Source organism: Lethenteron reissneri, chromosome 52, assembly GCF_015708825.2.
Source record: "Lethenteron reissneri isolate LAM-NWPU_2019-01 chromosome 52, ASM1570882v1, whole genome shotgun sequence".
In the NCBI taxonomy this organism is placed as follows: domain Eukaryota; kingdom Metazoa; phylum Chordata; class Hyperoartia; order Petromyzontiformes; family Petromyzontidae; genus Lethenteron; species Lethenteron reissneri.
The window spans coordinates 7,529,379-7,550,827 of NC_083830.1; the positions used below are offsets into that span (position 1 = coordinate 7,529,379).

General features: G+C 53.4%; 1 protein-coding gene across 3 annotated transcripts in view; it reads left to right on the plus strand.

Annotated features, from left to right (window-relative positions):
• The first annotated feature begins 2,185 nt into the window (after window positions 1-2,185).
• LOC133355784 (NEDD4-like E3 ubiquitin-protein ligase WWP1) overlaps window positions 2,186-21,449 on the plus strand; it is an 83,712-nt gene continuing 64,448 nt past the window's right edge. The window contains exon 1 of one of the 3 annotated variants that reach the window (XM_061573133.1): window positions 2,186-2,598. The gene's annotated coding sequence lies outside the window, so the exon portion shown is untranslated. Of the gene's footprint in view, window positions 2,599-9,449; window positions 9,469-21,449 lie in introns of those variants that run through there. The other 2 variants (XM_061573134.1, XM_061573135.1) reach the window with 2 other exon arrangements.

A 21,449-nucleotide genomic window follows, 5' to 3' on the forward strand; every position in this document is an offset into this window, starting at 1 on the left:
AGGTGCCAGATAGGCCCTGGGACAAGGATCCTCCAACTGAACATTGAGGGGCTATCCGAAAGCGAAGTGGGAGTGAATGTGAAATTGTCGCTGTTTTCTTGGTTCTTTCGGTTAAGTCACGTGACTTTACCGAAAGAACCAAGAAGATGAATCCCTGCAGTCACAAATGGTAGCTCGACGGGGAGTGGCTTATCATGACGTGGACATTTGTAGCACGACTCTAAATGTGATGGGAGAAACCGGAGGGACCCGGAAAAAATCCATGAGACCACGGAGAGAGAGGCACCGCAAACTCCAAATATACAGGCGTCAAGAGTCGGGTCGAACCCACGACCTCCTGTATACCGGACGAGGCAGTTAACATCTTGCTACCGTGGCCTGCCTACATTTGAATTAACCTCCGTTATTCAACTCTTATCCCAGTCTCCAATAACCTCACTCAATATCCAGAAGAAAAAAGTGCCAACTGTTGGCAATTCTCGCCTTCACGTTGTACTCATCTTCTTGGTTCTTTCGGTAAAGTCACGTAGAATGGGAATAATAAAATAATAAAATAAAACATCATAAAATAATTCTCACGACGTTTCGGCCACAACGCAAGCAGCTGTCCTCAGGTGAAGACCAGGTCTGTCTACGTGACTTTACCGAAAGAACCAAGAAGATGAATCCCTGCAGTCACGAAAGCTTTAAATCGAAACCCCCACTCCCTTCATGTGCCGTGCCGGGGTCATAGATGCTCGCTGACAGCACTTGCGCACTCAGTCTGATAAAGGCTATACGGGGGTTCTTTATCTGTGTGTTGTGCGTGAAATGTAACAACCCTTTTTTGTCAATCATTTGCTGGTTGCCAGAAGAAGTGGTGAGCGATATCGGAGCCGGTCCTGGACCTCCCTGTAACCCACACTGACCAGCGTGGGGAAGTATGACCAAGTTCTGTCCACTTAGTTTTTGTGGATGAATGGTCACCTAAAGAGGTCTCCGAGGTAGTTCTCTGACATCCGCTACCGCGTGCCGTTCTCTTGCACGGGAGATGGCACCGCTCTGCAAGAGTTTCCGAACGGATTCTTATCATCGAGGTCAATCCGAATACAATTGTGGGGGGGGGGGGGGGAGGAAATACTTGTAAATATACTTCAGATCTTCTTGGTTCTTTCGGTAAAGTCACGTAGAAGGGAAATAATAAAATAAAATTCTCACGAACATTTCGGCCACAACACAAGCAGCCGTCCTCGGGTGATGAACTGTCGGAAAGACAGCGCTCCAATGAACACTGCTAAGCTTGGCAGCGTATTTAAGCTGGGTGGGAGGAGAAGAGCGCCTTGACAAAGGCGTTTACGTATCAACAGAGGAATTTTGCATAGAAGTAGCTATGATAATGTGAGAGATTAGCATGATGTTAAAGAGAGAAATTAGCATGTAACTGGGAGATTAGCATGATGGTAATGTGAGGAATTAGCTTGTAAATTGTCACGGAAGTGGCTATGTTAAAGTCAGAGTTTACATATCAACAGAGGCATTTAGTATATTGACGCTAAATAACTGCAACTACCCAACTATTTTATTATTTCCCTTCTACGTGACTTTACCGAAAGAACCAAGAAGATGAATAATAAAATAAAAATAACATTTTATAATAAAATAAAAATAACATTTTATTTTATTATGTTTTATTTTTATTATTGTATTATTTCCCTTCTACGTGACTTTCCCGAAAGAACCAAGAAGGTGAATCCCTGCAGTCACGAAAGCTTTAAATCGAAAAAAAATCGGGAAAAAATTAAACCACTTTGCATTGAGGGCGGAGGGAGGGGCGGGGCATGGAGAGGGCGGGACGTGTGAGGGGGCGGGGGGTATGAGGGGGCGGGGCGTGTGAGGGGGCGGGGGGTATGAGGGGGCGGGGCGTGTGAGGGGGCGGCGGGTATGAGGGGGCGGGGCGTATGAGGGGGCGGGGGTGTGAGGGGGCGGGGCGTGTGAGGGGGCGGGGCGTAGAGGGGCGGGGCGTGTGAGGGGGCGGGGCGTGTGTGGGGGGAGGCGGGGCGTGACGGGACAGGGGCGTGGTCAAAATGTATCGGCCGCTGTGATTGGTCAACGCATCTCCCCCTCCCCGCCCCACCTCGCTAACCGACCAATAGGAGCGCGCGTCTCACACGCCAAACCGGCCCCGCCCCTCCCCCCCGGTCAGGGCCTCGTCAAGTGTAAAGAAGTCGAGGGGCCCTTTAACTTGTCGCAATCTTTTGGTGAAGAGGCTTTGGTTTTGTTGTCAATGTTTTTATTTCTAAATCTAAATATATAGACGAGTATTATTGTTGTGCTGCTCTCAATGATCGGGACGTCTTCTTAGAGGGTGGCGGTGGTGTTGGCGGTGGCGTTGGTGATGCTGATGGAATCCCGGCTGGAGGTTGCGGCTGAAGAGCCCTGGGAGCCTCATCGATGACTTGGGGGTTGACGGGACAGGCTGGGCGATCGTCATCAATTGATTGATCATCGTCGTCGTCGTGGTTATCGTCGTAGTTAGTTATTCGTCACGAATCACCATTGTCATCAATCGTCGTCAGTGGCGGCTGCTGCTGCTGCTGCTGCATTGTCTCGCTAGCTCCGGTAAGTGGACGTGCTGTTACGACGTTACATTACAACGTTACATTACAGTGTTACATTACAGCATTACATTACAACGTTACATTACAACGGGCTTTTATAACGCGCTGTTACAACGTGTCATGACAACGTACTGTTACAACTCGATGATATTGTCAACGCTTAGAGCAGCCGTCCGTGGTGGTTGTTGTCGTCCACCACTCGCTGTGACAACCATCATCATCATCACCACCACCAATCACCACCAACACCACCATCATCACCATCACCACCACTCACTGTGACCATCATCATCACCATCACCACCAACATCACCATCACCATCATCACCACCACCATCATCATCACCACCACCACTCACTGTGACCACCATCATCACCATCACCACCACCATCATCACCATTATCATCACCACCACCACCAAAACCACCACCACCAAAACAACCACCATCACCACCACCACTCACTGTGACCACCATCATCACCATCACCACCACCATCACCACCACCATCATCATCATTATCACCACCACCATCACCACCACCATCATCACCATCACCACCACCATCATCACCACCACCACCATCATCATCATCATCATCACCACCACCATCATCACCACCACCAAAACCACCACCATCTCCATCACCATCATCATTACCATCATCACCACCATCACCACCATCACCACCACCATCATCATCATCACCACCACCATCACCACCACCATCATCATCACCACCATCACCACCATCACCACCACCACCATCATCACCATCATCATCACCACCACCACGACCACCACCACCATCACCACCACCACCATCACCACCACCATCATCATCACCACCATCACCACCACCACCATCATCACCATCATCATCACCACCACCACGACCACCACCACCATCACCACCACCACCATCACCACCACCATCATCATCACCATCATCACCACCATCATCACCACCATCATCACCACCATCATCACCACCACCACGACCACCATCACCACCACCATCATCATCACCATCATCATAACCACCATCATCACCAACATCACCACCACCACCATCACCACCAACATCACCAACATCACCACCATCACCACCGCCACCATCACCACCACCATCATAACCACCAACATCACCATGACCACCACCATCATCACCACCATTATCAGCACCACCACCACCACCACCATCACCATCACCACCACCACCACCATCATCACCACCACCACCATCATCACCACCATCACCACCACCATCATCATCACCACCACCACCATCATCACCACCATCACCACCACCATCATCACCCCCTTGTTGTTTGTCTCATGAAGCCGCGCTCCGTGCCCTGTGAGGCAGCGACGTCTCGCCAAGGCTTGCAGGAGAGTGCTGCTGATGCTGCTACTGCTGCAGTGTATGGCAGTCGCAGGCGCGGCTGTTGTGATTAAATTTGGCTTAAATTGATGCAAGTTACCTCGTGTGTGTCTGTGTTGTTGTTGTTTTGTTGTGGTGTTGTTGTTGTTGTTGTGGCGCTTGCGAGTTGACCACCAGGCCGCGGGTTTCGGCCTTGACGCTGCTACATGGCCGCGTCTCTGGCGGTGTGCGAGTGTCTGTCTGTGTTGTTGTTGTGGTGTCTGTGTTGTTGTGTTGTTGTTGTGTTGTTGTTGTTGTGTTGTTGTTGTGGCGCTTGCAAGTTTACCACCAGGCCGCGGGTTTCGGCCTTTGCTCTGCTGCATGGCCGCGTCTCTGGCGGTGTGCGAGTGTGTGTCTGTGTGCGCTTCGGATGTAAAAGTACATTTTGTAAAGTGTATATAGCTCGTTTATGACTGCGTATTGTGTTGCGAGGGAGTGTGTTGTTTTACATGGTTAAGGGAAAAGTGTATTTAATAGCGCGGTCATGTGTGCAGTAGTTAAATGCGTTCTACACAAGTGTGCTTGTCTGCTTACAGTGTTTTCAATGGTTTCGTTGTCATCATCATCATCATCCTCCTTCTCAGCCATGACCAATCCACCGCTGAATGAGGGCCTCAGCCGAACCGTTGCCATTATTCCCAACCGGATCCTGCGGCGAATCAATAATAACAATCTCCCACCATCCCAGCAGCTTAAATAGTCGCTCCAAGCCTGGGGCGTGACATTCAGACAGCTGTCTTCTCGACAGACCTGTTCTCCACCTGAAGACGGCTGCTTGCGTTGTGGCCGAAACGTCGTGAGAATTATTTTATTATGTTTTTATGTATATTTTATTATTATTTTTTATTATTTTATTATTTTCATTCTACGTGACTTTACCGAAAGAACCAAGAAGATGAATCCCTGCAGTCACGAAAGCTTTACATCGAAATCTCCCACCAACTTGATTGCTACATCTCTCCCTTGGCTTGCCCCCCAAAGCCCCCCTCTTCGCCCGCCGCAGGAACGTGGAATTTCCACCAATGCTGCAAACGGGAGGAGATGATTGAGCATCAATGGCTCAATGTTCATCATGAGAAATCGCTCTCGTTTTCCTGCTCGAATGAGCATTTAAATGGTGATAAAACTGCGTCGTTTGTTTGCTACCCATGGCTGTCTGTGTTTACCTGGAGTCCTGTATACATTTGATTGGCATTTGCTGGTGACTTTTGTGGGTTTTATTGCGTATAAACGCGAGTCTGGGTGATGTACGTGTGCTTACACGTGCGAGGTAGGACGCTCTGTGTATAGTATTATTGGTAAAAGTAAATAGTTCGTGTGTGTATTGTGCTTATTTGGTACAATATAGATGTGTGATCGTGAGTGTGGTCTGTTTGAAATGCGTGGCTGCGCCGTGTATTCGTAGTGCCGTAGTTTGACATTTGCCTGGGTGTGTGTGTGTCTGTGTGTGTGTATGTTGTTGGAATGGTGAGCGGGCCCGGGTAAAACTACGTGGCCGGGAGCCTTTCCCTGTACACCTTGGGGTGCGACAGGGATGTCCTCTGGCTCCCACATTATTTAACATCTATTTTGACCGCGTAGTTCGTGAAGCCTTCAATAGCTGTACCGGGGGAATTTCCATTTGGTACAGATATAATGGGAGGCTGATCGATGCCCGGGTGCGATCAAGGGATGGCTCCCTATTGGTCAACCACGTTATGTATGCCGATGATTTGGTAATAGCTGCTCATTCAGAAGAGGAGTTGGAGACGCTGCTGCTGAGACTGGAGCGTGCCACTAAGAGGTGGGGCCTTACCATCAGCCCCACCAAAACTAAGCACCTGCCTGGGTATTTTGTACCATCGGACACTCCACCCCCACAACTCCCAATTGGTGATGGGGCAGTTGTGGAGAGAGTGGAGAGTTTCCCATACCTGGGCAGTGTGCTTATGACCGGCTCCAGTTTATCAGCAGAGGTCTCACTCCGAATCAGTCGAGCGGCAATATCTTTTCATCGGTTGCGTAACGCTGTGTGGAAGCTACCTGGTCTGTCGCTCCGCACGAAGCTTCAGGTCTTCTCGGCCACGGTCATTCCCTCCCTTCTCTACGCTTGCGAAACGTGGACCCCCCTGGTGGAGCATCTTCGCCGGTTGGAAACATTTAGGCTGGCCTGCCTACGATCCATCTTGGGTTTAACCAGGCTGGATTGTGTGAGGAGCTCACAAATCCTTGAAAGATCTGGGCAAAGTCCCATCAGTGAGCTCCGGCAGGCAAGGCTGCGTTGGCTGGGTCATGTAGCCCGCATGCTCAGCCACCGCATGCCTAAACAGCTTTTGTTCGGCCGGATCGAGGGGGCTAGACGGGCGCGGCACGGGCTGGAGAAGAGATGGAGTGATGTGGTACAGGAGGACGTGGAGCTGAGTGGACTTGCCGATGACTGGTACCAGCGGTGTCAAGATCGGCCTCAGTGGAGGAGGCTCGTGAAGGACGCTACTGGGCAGTTGGAGGCAGTCGCCCTCCAACAACAACGGAGGGCGGAGGAGCGACGCTCACAACAACGAGCGGAGCGCCGGGTGGCTAAAGCACAGCAAGTTGGTACAGTAGGGGGCACAGGTGGTGCATCAGCCAGTCATCTCGGTCATCTCGGTCAGTCGACCCGTGGCACCTGGGTCTGCCCCGTGACCTCCTGCCAGCGGGCGTTCGACACTTCACGTGGCCTCAAGGTGCACTTGGCCTGGCACAAGCATCGTGGTGACGTCACCGCCACTTAGTGGCGAATGGCGGTTGTTGTTGTTGTTGTGTATGTTGTTATGTGTGGTGATGCAGCCTCAAATGAGTACCTGGTGCGGTGTGTAAACATCGCCACTGGGGAGACAAAGGCGGTCGGGCGTGGTGCTGGTCCACCCCCACCCCCTCGTGTGCCGTGCCGGCCTTCATAGGTGCTACTCGCTAACAGCACTTGCCCCACACAGTCTGTTAAGGCTATACGGGGGATCTTTGGCTCCGTGCGTGTGTGGGGAGCGGTGGCGAAGTGGTTAGCGCACTGCGCTACCAACCCGGCGACCCGAGTTCGATTCCCGCTCACGGCCAGAATCAGCGTTGGGGAGACAAAGGCGGCCGGACGTGGTGCTAGACAACCCCCACCACATCTTCTTGGTTCTTTCGGTAAAGTCACGTAGAAGGGAAGTAATAAAATAATAAAAATAAAACATAATACAATAATTCTCACGACGTTTCGGCTACAACGCAAGCAGCCGTCTTCAGGTGAAGAATGAAACACTGCCAAGCTTGGAGCGTATATATAAGCTGGGTTGGAGGTGGAAGAAGAGCGCTCTTCTTCTACCTCCAACCCAGCTTAGATTGGCAGTGTTTCATTCTTCACCTGAAGACGGCTGCTTGCGTTGTAGCCGAAACGTCGTGAGAATTATTGTATTATGTTTTATTTTTATTATTTTATTACTTCCCTTCTACGTGACTTTACCGAAAGAACCAAGAAGATGAATCCCTGCAGTCACGAAAGCTTTAAATCGAAACCCCCACTCCCTTCATGTGCCGTGCCGGGGTCATAGATGCTCGCTGACAGCACTTGCGCACTCAGTCTGATAAAGGCTATACGGGGGTTCTTTATCTGTGTGTTGTGCGTGAAATGTAACAACCCTTTTTTGTCAATCATTTGCTGGTTGCCGGCCTTCGGGGTCGTGGGAGTTGTGCGAGCATACTTCACCACGCTGGTCGGTGCAGGCTTTGGCCAAGGGGCTCTGCAGAGGTCGTGGGAGCATTGAAGTGCAGTGCAACAGTGCACGCAGCGTAATCCCACAGCCTGTAACATCTGTTATGCACGGTGCGCGCCCAATCAAAGTACGGTGCCATCACTGACAAGCTTCCAACAACTGGTAATCAATAGGCATACGTTTGTGGATTTTTATATATAAACACTTACTGTGCATGGGTATTCGTATTCGTCTATTTGTGCATGGGTTTTATCCGCAGTGTGCAGTCGTATGTATCAAGGGTATTGGTGTGTGTGTGTGTGGATTTAAATGGGTATTTATGGGTATGTGTATTTACGGATGTTTATGACTGGGCATGTGTCTGCAATATGCATTAGTGTGGCATATAGGGTGTAATTTTAAGTACGTGTTTTATTTGTAGCATTATTAGTAAATTGGCAGTGTTTCAGTCTGGGTCTTTGTGTGTGTGTGTGCGCGTACGTATCCCAATTATGTTCTGCCCTTTGTCAATCCACTGCTGGATGAGCATGCTGTATCGGTCACGAGTTGGTGAAAGGTGCAGTGTGGGATGTGGTTATATCGGACCTTTTTCCCATATCAATGAGTTCGCCGTGGCCAGGAATTGAACTCGGGTGGCTGAGCTCATAGCACAGGTTGCTAACCACTGTGCTACAGCCAAAATCGCTACAGTAATAAAAAGGTGTATATATATATACTACATTATACACTTGGTAGAGAGTAAATAATAAGAGCATCATGTATGTACAACTCAACCCCACCAGAGGAATGTGGAATTTCCACCACGGCCTGAGGGCTGTGTGCAAGAGATAAGCACCACCCCATACGACGAACTTGTTTGACTTGTTTGTGTATTTTCGGGTACAGTAATTCGTGTCTGTGTTCTTTGACTGTTAATGCTTATTCTCAGTTAGTCCATGACGCCTGGATCTCTCCTGTGACCTCTTGCCAGCCAGCCTTGGACACTTCACCGCACCTCAAAGTGCACCTAGCCCAAGCACCGTGGTGACGTAACTGCCACAGGAGGTTGTCGTCACAGTGGGTAGATGCAGTACGAAGTATGTTGGAAGACAATCTGCTTGGATATTTGTGTGTGGGTGGGGCGGTAATATCGTGTTTAGCGCGAACCCAGTGACCCCCACTGGATTTCCCGCTCGCTGCCAACATCTCTGACGAATATCTGAACGGGTCCCTGGGCCTCATCTGAGTCGTCCGAGCTTCACAAATAAGTATCCGGTGCGGTGTGTAAACATTGGCACTGGAGGGACAAAGGTGTTGGCCACCCCGCTCCCACGTGTGCCGTGCCGGCCTTCATGGGTGCTCGCTAACGGCAATTGCCCCAACAGTTAGTTGAAGGCAATGCGGCAGAGGGACTTTTGTCTGTGCGTGCGCGCGCGTGCTTGCGTGTGTGTGCGTGCTTATGTAATTTATAATTTATACATGCGTGTTTGTGCGCGAGTATCTGCACGCACACGCTTGAGAGTGGCACATCCAACCGCAGAGATAGAGCCATTAACGCCGCAGTTAAATCGGCTTCGTGTGCGGGCGCTGGACGGATTGTTTACGTCACAGAACCATCGCAAGAGTCCGCTGGTGGCTTTGGGGGAGGCCTTCATCCAGCAGTGTATCGATCCTGGCTGCTGATGGCGACGATGGCTACTGAGGCTGCTCTTTAAAGGGCCGTCATATTCCATCGCCAACGTCTCACTTCTGTCAGCCGGTAACTGATGCATTGCAATTCAGAGTCCCCGCTGATGCAACGCACAAGTATATCATTTCACAGTTAAGACCTTTGGACAAGGATTTGCGCGCACTGTATAGAGATAACGCTCTTGTTCAGCCGTGTGGCAAAAAAAAAAAAACTGCCACGACTGCAGTTCTTACGCGTGGAGTACCTCGCACTCAACGGCATGGTTGGTGGTGGTGGTGGTGGTGAGGAGCGGTGGTGTCGCGGTTAGCGTGCCGCACTACCAACCCGGCGGCACGAGTTGGAGTCCCGCTCACGGCCACCAACACCGGTTGACGGATGTTTGCACCAGTCCTGGGCCTCCCCTAGGTCGACTCGGCCACAAATAAGTACCTGGTGTGGTGCGTAAAACATCGCCCCTGGGGAGACAAAGGCGGTCGGGCGTGGTGCTGGCCTACCCACCCCCTCGTGTGCCGTGTCGGCCTTTATAGGTGCTACTCGCTAACAGCACTTGCCCCAACACTCTGTCAAGGCTATACAGGGGCACCTTTGTCTTTTGGTGCCCACCTCTGACGCGTGTGCGTGACGTCACATTAAAATGATTCTCACGCAACAGTGGCCCAGGGCTGCCTCACTTGGGTCGTGATACGGTGAATGGCGATGCGGCGTTGACAGTGGCACACAAGTACGTGCCGAACAAACAAACACAAAACTTAACACGTTCGTCAGTAACAACGACGGAGAACACCTTAGGCAGGCTTAAACGCAAATACGTATAGAAAATAGGTGACGTTGGCCTCCCCGGCGTGAAGTTTGGTCAAACAAAAACTGCTATGAGTGACAGCATGGCGGGGGGGGGGGGGGGGGAGGCTTTCATCTAGCTGTGGATTGACCAAGTGCGGGGATTGACAAATCATCTTTTTGTTAGAATACCAAATTTACTCTGCCCGACTCTGTCCTCTTCATTCTTCTACCGCGGCGATCATTCCCGCGAACTTCACTCATCGTCGGTTCCTCCACCCATGTTGGTTGGGACTCGCTCCCTCTGCCAGACTGACCAATTCATATCATCCACGCTGCTTTCAAGCACCACCAACACTGCAGGTCACAACGCTTCTCTCACTCTCTCTGCTTTTTCCCTTGCACACCGCTCCACGTAAATCTACGTTTCATTTTAGCAGGTAAGGCTCCACTAAGCCGTATCGCTCTTTTTCAGAAGTGACCTGACTGGCTATCACAAATGGTCGCTCGACGGGGAGTGGCTTATCATGACGTGGACATTTGTAGCACGACTCTAAATGTGATGGGAGAAACCGGAGGGACCCGGAGAAAATCCACAAGACCACGGTGAGAGAGGCACCGCAAACTCCAAATATACAGGCGTCTGAGTCGGGTAGAACCCACGACCTCCTGTAGACCGGGCGAGGTAGTTAACATCTTGCCACCGTGGCCTGCCTACATTTGAATTAACCTCCGTTATTTGACTCTTATCCCAGTCTCCAATAACCTCACTCAATATCCAGAAGAAAAAAGTGCCAACTGTTGGCAATTCTTGCCTTTACATTGTACTGTTTGTTGCTGGCCGCTTGGCGTTTTGGGCTTCTTGGAGCAACTTTTCTCAGATTTAAAAACACAGGACTGGAATTTGGATGGCATCAAATGTGCGTTGTTATCCGAAGTCTTTTAAAAGAGCCACGAACAAGATTGACCAGTTTCTGTAACCGCCTTCCAAAAATACGTCACATTGCATTTAAAGGCCATGCCCTACAGGAGGATCCTCACGTGTGCGTTTAATGTCGTTTGCCAATCCACTGCTGTGTGAGAGAGCCCTCTCGCGTGGATCGTGGGGGCTCCATTGCCGTATTCATCGCCACTTGGTCAGCGTGGGTTGGTGAAAGTTGGCAAGCATAGATGTAGGCACGTGTAAAAAAAAAACGAACCTGTACAGCAGCAGATCGATGGATTTTGTTGTACTGTACTACCCTCCCTCTGCGAGCCAACTACCTTGCCTAGCAGCCAACCATAATCTGTGTTTTTGTTTACAGTGGTCACCCATCCGAGAACGATCCAGGCTCAACTCTCCTTTAGTTTCCCAGAATCTGACGAGATCAGGCGCATTCGGGCCATTTAATAGCCAGATTGCTTATGTTAAGTCTTGTTAAATATTGATAGTCTTACTTCCCCTCTCTCTCTCTCTGTTGGAGGGGTGGGAAGACTGGAGTGGGTTTGTTAGGGGTGGGGGGATTGAGGGGAGGGGATTCTACTCTTGGTTCTTTCGGTAAAGTCACGTAGGTAAAAAATTAAATTAAAATTAATAAAATAAAACAATGAAAATCACGACTTTTCGGAGGCAACACAAGTCTCCGTCGAGGCGGTTAAATTTCGATTTAAAGCTTTCGTGACTGCAGGGATTCATCTTCTTGGTTCTTTCGGTAAAGTCACGTAGAAGGGAAGTAATAAAATAATTTAAAAAAACATAATAAAATAATTATTATATGATGTTTTGTTTTTATTATTTTAATTATTTATTATGTTTTATTATGTTTTGTTTTTATTATTTTATTACTTCCCTTCTACGTGACTTTACCGAAAGAACCAGGAAGAAGTCTCCGTCATCAGGTGGGACCGTCACAGCCAGATTAGCTGCATCAAGTGAGGGAGGGATTCAAGATGCAGGCTCTTAAGTACCAGGATTAACCCCGCGGAGCAACGCGGAACTGGAACAAGCCCCAGCATGGCTTCGGTCCCGAGTTCTTTCCATGCCGATGGAAACGCAGCGTTGGGGTTTTGGGTAGTTGGAGATTACATAAGGGACGACTTGAGAATCAGAATATTTATTTGTACTGGAGGGAATCCGACGAGCTATAAAGCTATTTTTCACAGATGTCCAGTCGGGGAACGTGGTCAGAACGTTACAACAAAGAGTACAAAAACACGATGGGAGTGTAAAATACAAGAAAGGTGAACAAATCACCCAAACTCTTACAAATACCATCCCCATCCTACCAGGCAAAGCCCACGGAGGTGTTAACTTATTTTTTAAAATTCGACCTGGCCACAAATGACAGTTCAACAAAGTGACTTATCATTTGAACATTTATAGCAGCAAAATAAGCGAAATAGTCTAAACGCATGTTTCTAAAATGTGGAGGGAAAAACCGGAGGACCCGGAGAAAAAATCCACGCGACCACGGGGAAAACAGGCAAACTCCAAATATACAGCAGCAGGTGTCAGGGTTGGGATCGAACCCCCGACCTCCTGCGCACCAGGCGAGGGAGTTAACATCTCCTAGCCACCGTGATGATGATGAGAGAGAGAGACACGTCAACTCCAAATATACAGCAGCAGGTGCCAGGGTTGGGATCGAAACCTCGACCTCCTGCGCACCAGGCGAGGGAGTCAACATCTCCTAGCCACCGTGATGATGATGAGAGAGACACGCCAACTCCAAATATACAGCAGCAGGTGCCAGGGTTGGGATCGAAACCTCGACCTCCTGCGCACCAGGCGAGGGAGTCAACATCTCCTAGCCACCGTGATGATGATGAGAGAGACACGCCAACTCCAAATATACAGCAGCAGGTGCCAGGGTTGGCATCGAAACCTCGACCTCCTGCGCACCAGGCGAGGGAGTCAACATCTCCTAGCCACCGTGATGATGATGAGAGAGACACGCCAACTCCAAATATACAGCAGCAATTGTCAGGGTTGGGATCGAACCCCCGACCTCCTGCGCACCAGGCGAGGGAGTTAACATCTCCTAGCCACCGTGATGATGATGAGAGAGAGACACGCCAACTCCAAATATACAGCAGCAGCAGGTGTCAGGGTTGGGATCGAACCCCCGACCTCCTGCGCACCAGGCGAGGGAGTTAACATCTCCTAGCCACCGTGATGATGATGAGAGAGACACGCCAACTCCAAATATACAGCAGCAGGTGTCAGGGTTGGGATCGAACCCCCGACCTCCTGCGCACCAGGCGAGGGAGTCAACATCTCCTAGCCACCGTGATGAAGATGAGAGAGAGACACACCAACTCCAAATATACAGTAGCAGCAGGTGTCAGGGTTGGGATCGAACCCCCGACCTCCTGCGCACCAGGCGAGGGAGTTAATGTCTCACCTACCGTGGCGCCAGGGGACCAGCGACCACTGGTGGCATCCCTGCCAAGTGGTTAGGCCTCGGCCAGGCAGTGCCAATTGGTCCGCACCATTAGCCCGGAAGGGACCATGAGCAACATTTAACCAAAGTGCAACGTCGGCGTATGATTTGCATGAATGGGTAAACATTCAGTCCTCGCGTGCATGATTCATTGTGGTTTTTTTTTTTCATTGAGCGTGTGAGAGAATTCAATTGGCGCCGAGGAATCGATGTGCACTTACAATTATTAGCTCCCGACGGCAAATGTTTGTTCTCGATATGATGTAGCGGTAGTGCGGCCACGGATCCCAAACCATCGACCGCCACATCGTAAACACTCCGCTGCTGCTATCTTCACTCCTCTAAAGGCGGAACGGACTCTGCGTCTGAACAGACAATTGAGTGGATAACAAATCTAAAATTACATCTTTAATCTGCCGCTATTAATCCATACGAAAGAAGAAGATTTGTTTCAGGATTCGTATCCTTTTTTTACATTATCATGAATGGAAGCGCCTAGCGATGGGGCACCCATTACATGCAACGTGTACGAATGGAACAACTATTCTCGTGCATTATTGTGCAAATATTTACAAGTGTAGGGATCCGATTTATTCAAGCACACACTCAGACCTGCGGTGCAGCGTATTTGTATACACGCAGTCTGTGTGGTGGCACCATTACCCAGTGACCCGAGTTCAATCCCCGGCCGCATAGCGTCAATGACGAGCGATATTGGAGCCAGTCCCTGGGCCTTCCCCTCCCTGCCTCCCAATTAAAAAAAACGCACCGATCATCGGCGGAAATTTTGGTCAAACAACCCCCCCCCCATGACCAACGCGGAGTGTTTGGGGGAGACCTTCATCCGACAGTCGATTGACAAAGGGGGCCTTCGCACATCTACACACGGCGTTGTTGCCATCTTCCAAACAATGCGAATGACGACTCGTATGTGGGCTGTTCCTTTTACGCTCCACAGGACGTGTTTGGGCACCGCAGTGGCGAGACGTTAACTACCTTGCCTGGTACGCAGGAGGTCCTGGGTTCGCTCCAGACCCCTGTACGCCCGTGGTCGTGTGGATTTTTCTCCGGGTCATCCGGTTTTTTCCTCCACATTTAGAGTATTTGTCTAATGCTATAAATTTGCACATGATGAGCCACTTCGTTGAGCTATCATTTGTGGCCAGGTCGCAAATGAAAAAGGCGTATATATCTCGATGGACCCTTACCTGGTGTCGTCCGTGTCGGCGCAAGTGGGAGCAGTTGCCCGGTGCTGGGGTGCTGCGCTACGAACCCGGCGACCCGAGTTTGATTCCCGCTCGCGGCCACCCACCACCGGTGACGATTATCCTGAACCGGTGCTGGCCCCCCACTCCCTCGGTCGGCTCTGCCTCAAACGTGTACCTGGCGCGGTGTGTAAACAGCGCCACCGGGGAGATGGAGGCGGTCTGGCGTGGTCCTGGCCACCCGCCGCCTCGTGTGCCGTGCCGGCCTGGCTCGGCGCTACTCGCGAACGGAGCTTGCCCCCCCAAAAACAAGTCTGTTTAAAGGCTCCATGGGGGGATCTTTATCTTGTCGTCTGCGCGAGGCCGGTATTGTGGTATTGTCAGCACCCGTCAAGATTGCGGCGGCTCGGGATCGTGTTGCCGAACAGCAAAACTTTGACGCCGCAAATAGATTTGGCGCCGAAAAATGTGATCCGCCTTCACGTTCGCAACGCGCAGGATTTACCTCGGCAGCTCCGTCCGCTCGCTCCTGTTTGTGTTTGGCATGCAGAGGCAGTAACGGGTCGAGGAGCGGTGGTCGCGGCGGTTCGCACGCTGCCCTCTGAACCAGAGGTCGCAAACGGGTTTTGATTCCTTACCCGTACCCGTACCCGGCCGCACCAGGGTCTCAAATGGGTACCCGTACCCTACCCGAAATGAGTGACAAACGGTTACTCACCAGTGACTCACGGCCTACCCGTACCCGTACCCGGCCACACCAGAGTCGTAAACAGCTACCCGTACTGGGTACGGGTAGCCGGGTATCGGGTAGGGTACAAGTATCGGGTACCCGGTTGCGACCTCTGCTCTGAACCCGCCGACCCGAGTTCGATTCCTGGCCACGGCTAACATCAGTGGCGAGCGAGCGATTTTCTGAACCAGTTCTGTCCTGCACCCCCTCCCACCGCACCCCCCCCGCCTCCCAAGGCACCTTCGCCAATCTGCACTGACCAGCGTGGTGTAGTATGGTAACAACAAACACACGTCCAGGACTGACGTGGCGTCGGGGAGCCCTTCAGACCATTGGTCGATTGAGAATGGCCGGATTGTTTTTCTTGCTTGATTATCACTCTTAATACTCTTTGGGTCTCTCGGTAAAGTCATGTAGATAGAAAAATAATAAGAGTATGAATTCCTGCAGTCACGAAAGCTTTAAATCAAGATTTATCACTCTTAAGTCCATCCAAAGTGACAGATTTTCATGTTTTAATTGTTGATTTAAAACTATGCTTGTAGTACCGTACGTCGCTTTAACATCAAGAGCCGGGTGGCTCGACGCGTGTGCAACACGTTGTCAGTCCACTGCTGGATGAAGGGCTGCACGTGCCACATTCACCTCCGAGATAAGAGAGCGACAGAGGGTTGGGGTGGACTGCCTTGTGGGGGGTTGGGGTGGACTGGGGGTGGGGGTTGACTGGGGGGTTGGGGTGGACTGTCGTGTGGGGGGTTGGGGTGGACTGGGGGTGGGGGTTGACTGGGGGGTTGGGGTGGACTGTCGTGTGGGGGGTTGGGGTGGACTGGGGGTGGGGGTTGACTGGGGGGTTGGGGTGGACTGTCGTGTGGGGGGTTGGGGTGGACTGGGGGTGGGGGTTGACTGGGGGGTTGGGGTGGACTGTCGTGTGGGGGGTTGGGGTGGACTGGGGGTGGGGGTTGACTGGGGGGTTGGGGTGGACTGTCGTGTGGGGGGTTGGGGTGGACTGGGGGTGGGGGTTGACTGGGGGGTTGGGGTGGACTGTCGTGTGGGGGGTTGGGGTGGACTGGGGGTGGGGGTTGACTGGGGGGTTGGGGTGGACTGTCGTGTGGGGGGTTGGGGTGGACTGGGGGTGGGGGTTGACTGGGGGTTGGGGTGGACTGTCGTGTGGGGGGTTGGGGTGGACTGGGGGTGGGGGTTGACTGGGGGGTTGAGGTGGACTGGGGGGTTGGGGTGGACTGTCTTGTGGAGGGTTGGGGTGGACTGTCTTGTGGAGGGTTGGGGTGGACTGGGGGGTGGGGGTGGACTGGGGGGTTGGGGTGGACTGGGGGGTTGGGGTGGACTGTCTTGTGGAGGGTTGGGGTGGACTGGGGGGGTAGGGGTGGGCGGGGGGGTTGGGGTGGACTGTCTGGGGGAGGGTTGTGGTGGACTGGGGGGTTGGGGTGGACTGTCTTGTGGAGGGTTGGGGTGGACTGGGGGGTTGGGGTGGACTGTCTTGTGGAGGGTTGGGGTGGACTGTCTTGTGGAGGGTTGGGGTGGACTGGGGGGTTGTGGTGGACTGGGGGGTTGGGGTGGACTGTCTTGTGGAGGGTTGGGGTGGACTGTCTTGTGGAGGGTTGTGGTGGACTGGGGGGTTGGGTTGGACTGTCTTGTGGAGGGTTGGGGTGGACTGTCTTGTGGAGGGTTGGGGTGGACTGGGGGGTTGGGGTGGACTGTCTTGTGGAGGGTTGGGGTGGACTGTCTTGTGGAGGGTTGGGGTGGACTGGGGGGTTGGGGTGGACTGGGGGGTTGGGGTGGACTGTCGTGTGGGGGGTTGGGGTGGACTGGGGGTGGGGGTTGACTGGGGGGTTGGGGTGGACTGTCGTGTGGGGGGTTGGGGTGGACTGGGGGTGGGGGTTGACTGGGGGGTTGGGGTGGACTGTCGTGTGGGGGGTTGGGGTGGACTGGGGGTGGGGGTTGACTGGGGGGTTGGGGTGGACTGGGGGGTTGGGGTGGACTGTCTTGTGGAGGGTTGGGGTGGACTGTCTTGTGGAGGGTTGGGGTGGACTGGGGGGTGGGGGTGGACTGGGGGGTTGGGGTGGACTGGGGGGTTGGGGTGGACTGTCTTGTGGAGGGTTGTGGTGGACTGGGGGGGTTGGGGTGGACTGTCTTGTGGAGGGTTGGGGTGGACTGTCTTGTGGAGGGTTGTGGTGGACTGGGGGGTTGGGGTGGACTGTCTTGTGGAGGGTTGTGGTGGACTGGGGGGTTGGGGTGGACTGTCTTGTGGAGGGTTGGGGTGGACTGTCTTGTGGAGGGTTGTGGTGGACTGGGGGGTTGGGGTGGACTGTCTTGTGGAGGGTTGGGGTGGACTGTCTTGTGGAGGGTTGGGGTGGACTGGGGGGTTGTGGTGGACTGGGGGGTTGGGGTGGACTGTCTTGTGGAGGGTTGGGGTGGACTGTCTTGTGGAGGGTTGTGGTGGACTGGGGGGTTGGGGTGGACTGTCTTGTGGAGGGTTGGGGTGGACTGTCTTGTGGAGGGTTGGGGTGGACTGGGGGGTTGGGGTGGACTGGGGGGTTGGGGTGGACTGTCTTGTGGAGGGTTGGGGTGGACTGTCTTGTGGAGGGTTGTGGTGGACTGGGGGTGGGGGTTGACTGGGGGGTTGGGGTGGACTGTCGTGTGGGGGGTTGGGGTGGACTGGGGGTGGGGGTTGACTGGGGGGTTGGGGTGGACTGTCGTGTGGGGGGTTGGGGTGGACTGGGGGTGGGGGTTGACTGGGGGGTTGGGGTGGACTGTCGTGTGGGGGGTTGGGGTGGACTGGGGGTGGGGGTTGACTGGGGGGTTGGGGTGGACTGGGGGGTTGGGGTGGACTGTCTTGTGGAGGGTTGGGGTGGACTGTCTTGTGGAGGGTTGGGGTGGACTGGGGGGTGGGGGTGGACTGGGGGGTTGGGGTGGACTGGGGGGTTGGGGTGGACTGTCTTGTGGAGGGTTGGGGTGGACTGGGGGGGGTGGGGTGGACGGGGGGGTTGGGGTGGACTGTCTTGTGGAGGGTTGTGGTGGACTGGGGGGTTGGGGTGGACTGTCTTGTGGAGGGTTGGGGTGGACTGGGGGGTTGGGGTGGACTGTCTTGTGGAGGGTTGGGGTGGACTGTCTTGTGGAGGGTTGGGGTGGACTGGGGGGTTGTGGTGGACTGGGGGGTTGGGGTGGACTGTCTTGTGGAGGGTTGGGGTGGACTGTCCTGTGGAGGGTTGTGGTGGACTGGGGGGTTGGGGTGGACTGTCTTGTGGAGGGTTGGGGTGGACTGTCTTGTGGAGGGTTGGGGTGGACTGGGGGGTTGGGGTGGACTGTCTTGTGGAGGGTTGGGGTGGACTGTCTTGTGGAGGGTTGGGGTGGACTGGGGGGTTGGGGTGGACTGGGGGTTGGGGTGGACTGTCTTGTGGAGGGTTGGGGTGGACTGTCTTGTGGAGGGTTGTGGTGGACTGGGGGGTTGGGGTGGACTGTCTTGTGGAGGGTTGTGGTGGACTGGGGGTTGGGGTGGACTGGGGGGTTGGGGTGGACTGTCTTGTGGGGGGTTGGGGTGGACTGGGGGTGGGGGTGGACTGGGGGGTTGGGGTGGACTGGGGGGTTGGGGTGGACTGTCTTATGGGGGGTTGGGGTGGACTGGGGGGTTGGGGTGGACTGGGGGGTGGGGGTGGACTGGGGGGTTGGGGTGGACTGGGGGTGGACTGGGGGTGGACTGGGGGGTTGGGGTGGACTGTCTTGTGGAGGGTTGTGGTGGACTGGGGGTGGACTGGGGGGTTGGGGTGTACTGGGGGGTTGGGGTGGACTGTCTTGTGGGGGGTTGGGGTGGACTGGGGGTGGGGGTGGACTGGGGGGTTGGGGTGGACTGGGGGTGGACTGGGGGGTTGGGGTGGACTGTCTTGTGGAGGGTTGTGGTGGACTGGGGGTGGGGGTGGACTGGGGGGTTGGGGTGGACTGTCGTGTGGGGGGTTGGGGTGGACTGGGGGTGGGGGTGAACTGGGGGGTTGGGGTGGACTGTCGTGTGGGGGGTTGGGGTGGACTGGGGGTGGGGGTGAACTGGGGGGTGGGGGTGGACTGGGGGGTTGGGGTGGACTGCCATAATTACCCTCTAGAGCAGTGCTCTTCATTGCAAAGGCCCGCGCGGGTCACTCGCTCGCAGCCAGCCAACACCAGTGACGATCATCTGAACCGGTGCTGGGCCTCCTCCCTAGGTCGACTCAGCCTCCAATGAGCACCTGGTCTGGTGTGTAACCATTGCCACTGGGGAGGTGAAGGCAATCGGGTTGTAATGCTGGACACCGATGCTCTCCTGTGCCGTGTGCCGGCCTTTATAGGTGCTCACTAAAAGCACTTGCCCCAATCGGTCAGTTAAAAGCTATACAGGAGATCTTTGTTCATCTTTTAGTTTCATCTTTGTTTGGGCCACACACTTTGTCCGTCCACTGCTGGATGAAGGGCTGCCATGCCACATTCGCCTGGCCTGGCACAGGCGCCGTGGTGAAGTCACCGTCACTTGGTGGCGAATGGCGTGAATTGGTATTGGGCGCGTTCGTGGGTGCGTGCGTACGAGCGTGGGCTGTTTGGGTTTCCGCGTGAGATTAGTGTTGCGTTATTCTAGCCACAAATGGACTTGAACCTTTCAACCCTTGGTCACCTTGGCAGGCCCCGTTGCTGTCTCCAGAGTAGGGCTGTCCATTTGCGTTGGTGAGTCTCGGTTATTCAGGGGCCGCAGGAGAGTTGCTGTTCAAGCATTGTGTGGGAATCCCAATCAAACACTCTCTGGGAACGGTGAGTTAAGCCCTGACGAGTGGGGAATACGCGCGCATGCAGGCCAGATCTAGGTGTTAAAAGTTCACACAGGAAGGTGTGCTCACAAAAACACGGAAGGTCACGTGCCACGCATGTAAGGCGTGATGGGTGTTGTGCCTTCCTGCTGCGTGCCAGCACACCCTTGTGCGTCATTAACCCTTTAACCGTGCCGGGACGTCTGCAAGTTGCAGGGTGGCGTGTCCCGTTCACCGTTGAATCTCGGAACGCGAAGGCGTCTCTGCGTTAATTTTATTTTGAGACGCGTAGCGCCGCTGTTTTTAATGGACCGTGCACTCACCGCAGAGAGCCGCAGCGACACGACCCGCACTGTCCGATAGCTGGTGCCAAACTGCACCACACGCCCACCCGCATGGCCTTGTGGGAGTCTCGGTACGTCTTCAGAAAGACGTACCGATGAAGTCGTTTTATTTTCGTTCCATTCCGAGGACGTGCACGTCATCGTACACGTACGTCGTCGGAATGGGAAAGGGTGAAATCCGTTGGCGTGGGTTGTCGCGCCCTTGCGGTTGGCAATTCTGCGCGCGAGCTCTCTACGCAGACCGTTGTGTTGTCGTTCACTTACTAAACTTGCGGTGAGTGATAATTGATGCAGCAAGTCTTTTGCAATCGAGACCTCTATCAAGGCATGACATGATTCATCCCCCCCTCCCCCCCCGTCTACCCCCACTCTGCCAGCCAATCGATTATTTAAGACTCAATTATCTAGTTGTCTCGGTTGTACTTTCTACATTTAGCCCTGTAGTAACATTGGCATATAATTTGCATGAACGAGTCAAGGTGGTGAAACTTAAAGGTGCAGCCCCTGCAATGGCCCACTCACGCCACTGCTGGCGGTGAGAGCGGCGTTCTTCACTAATTATCAGCGGCGGTGGGGGGGGGGGCACTTTCGCTGCTTAGACATCATCAGTGTGAGGGCCGCCACCGCCTGCAACAGGGTGTTTTCACTATTTGTGTATTAATTCTAGATTTGAAGCTTTCGTGACTGCAAGGATTCATATTCTTAGGTTTTTTCGGTAAAGTCACGTAGGTAAAAAATTTAAATTAATAAAAGTAAAATAAAAATAAAATAAAAATCACAACGTTTCGGAG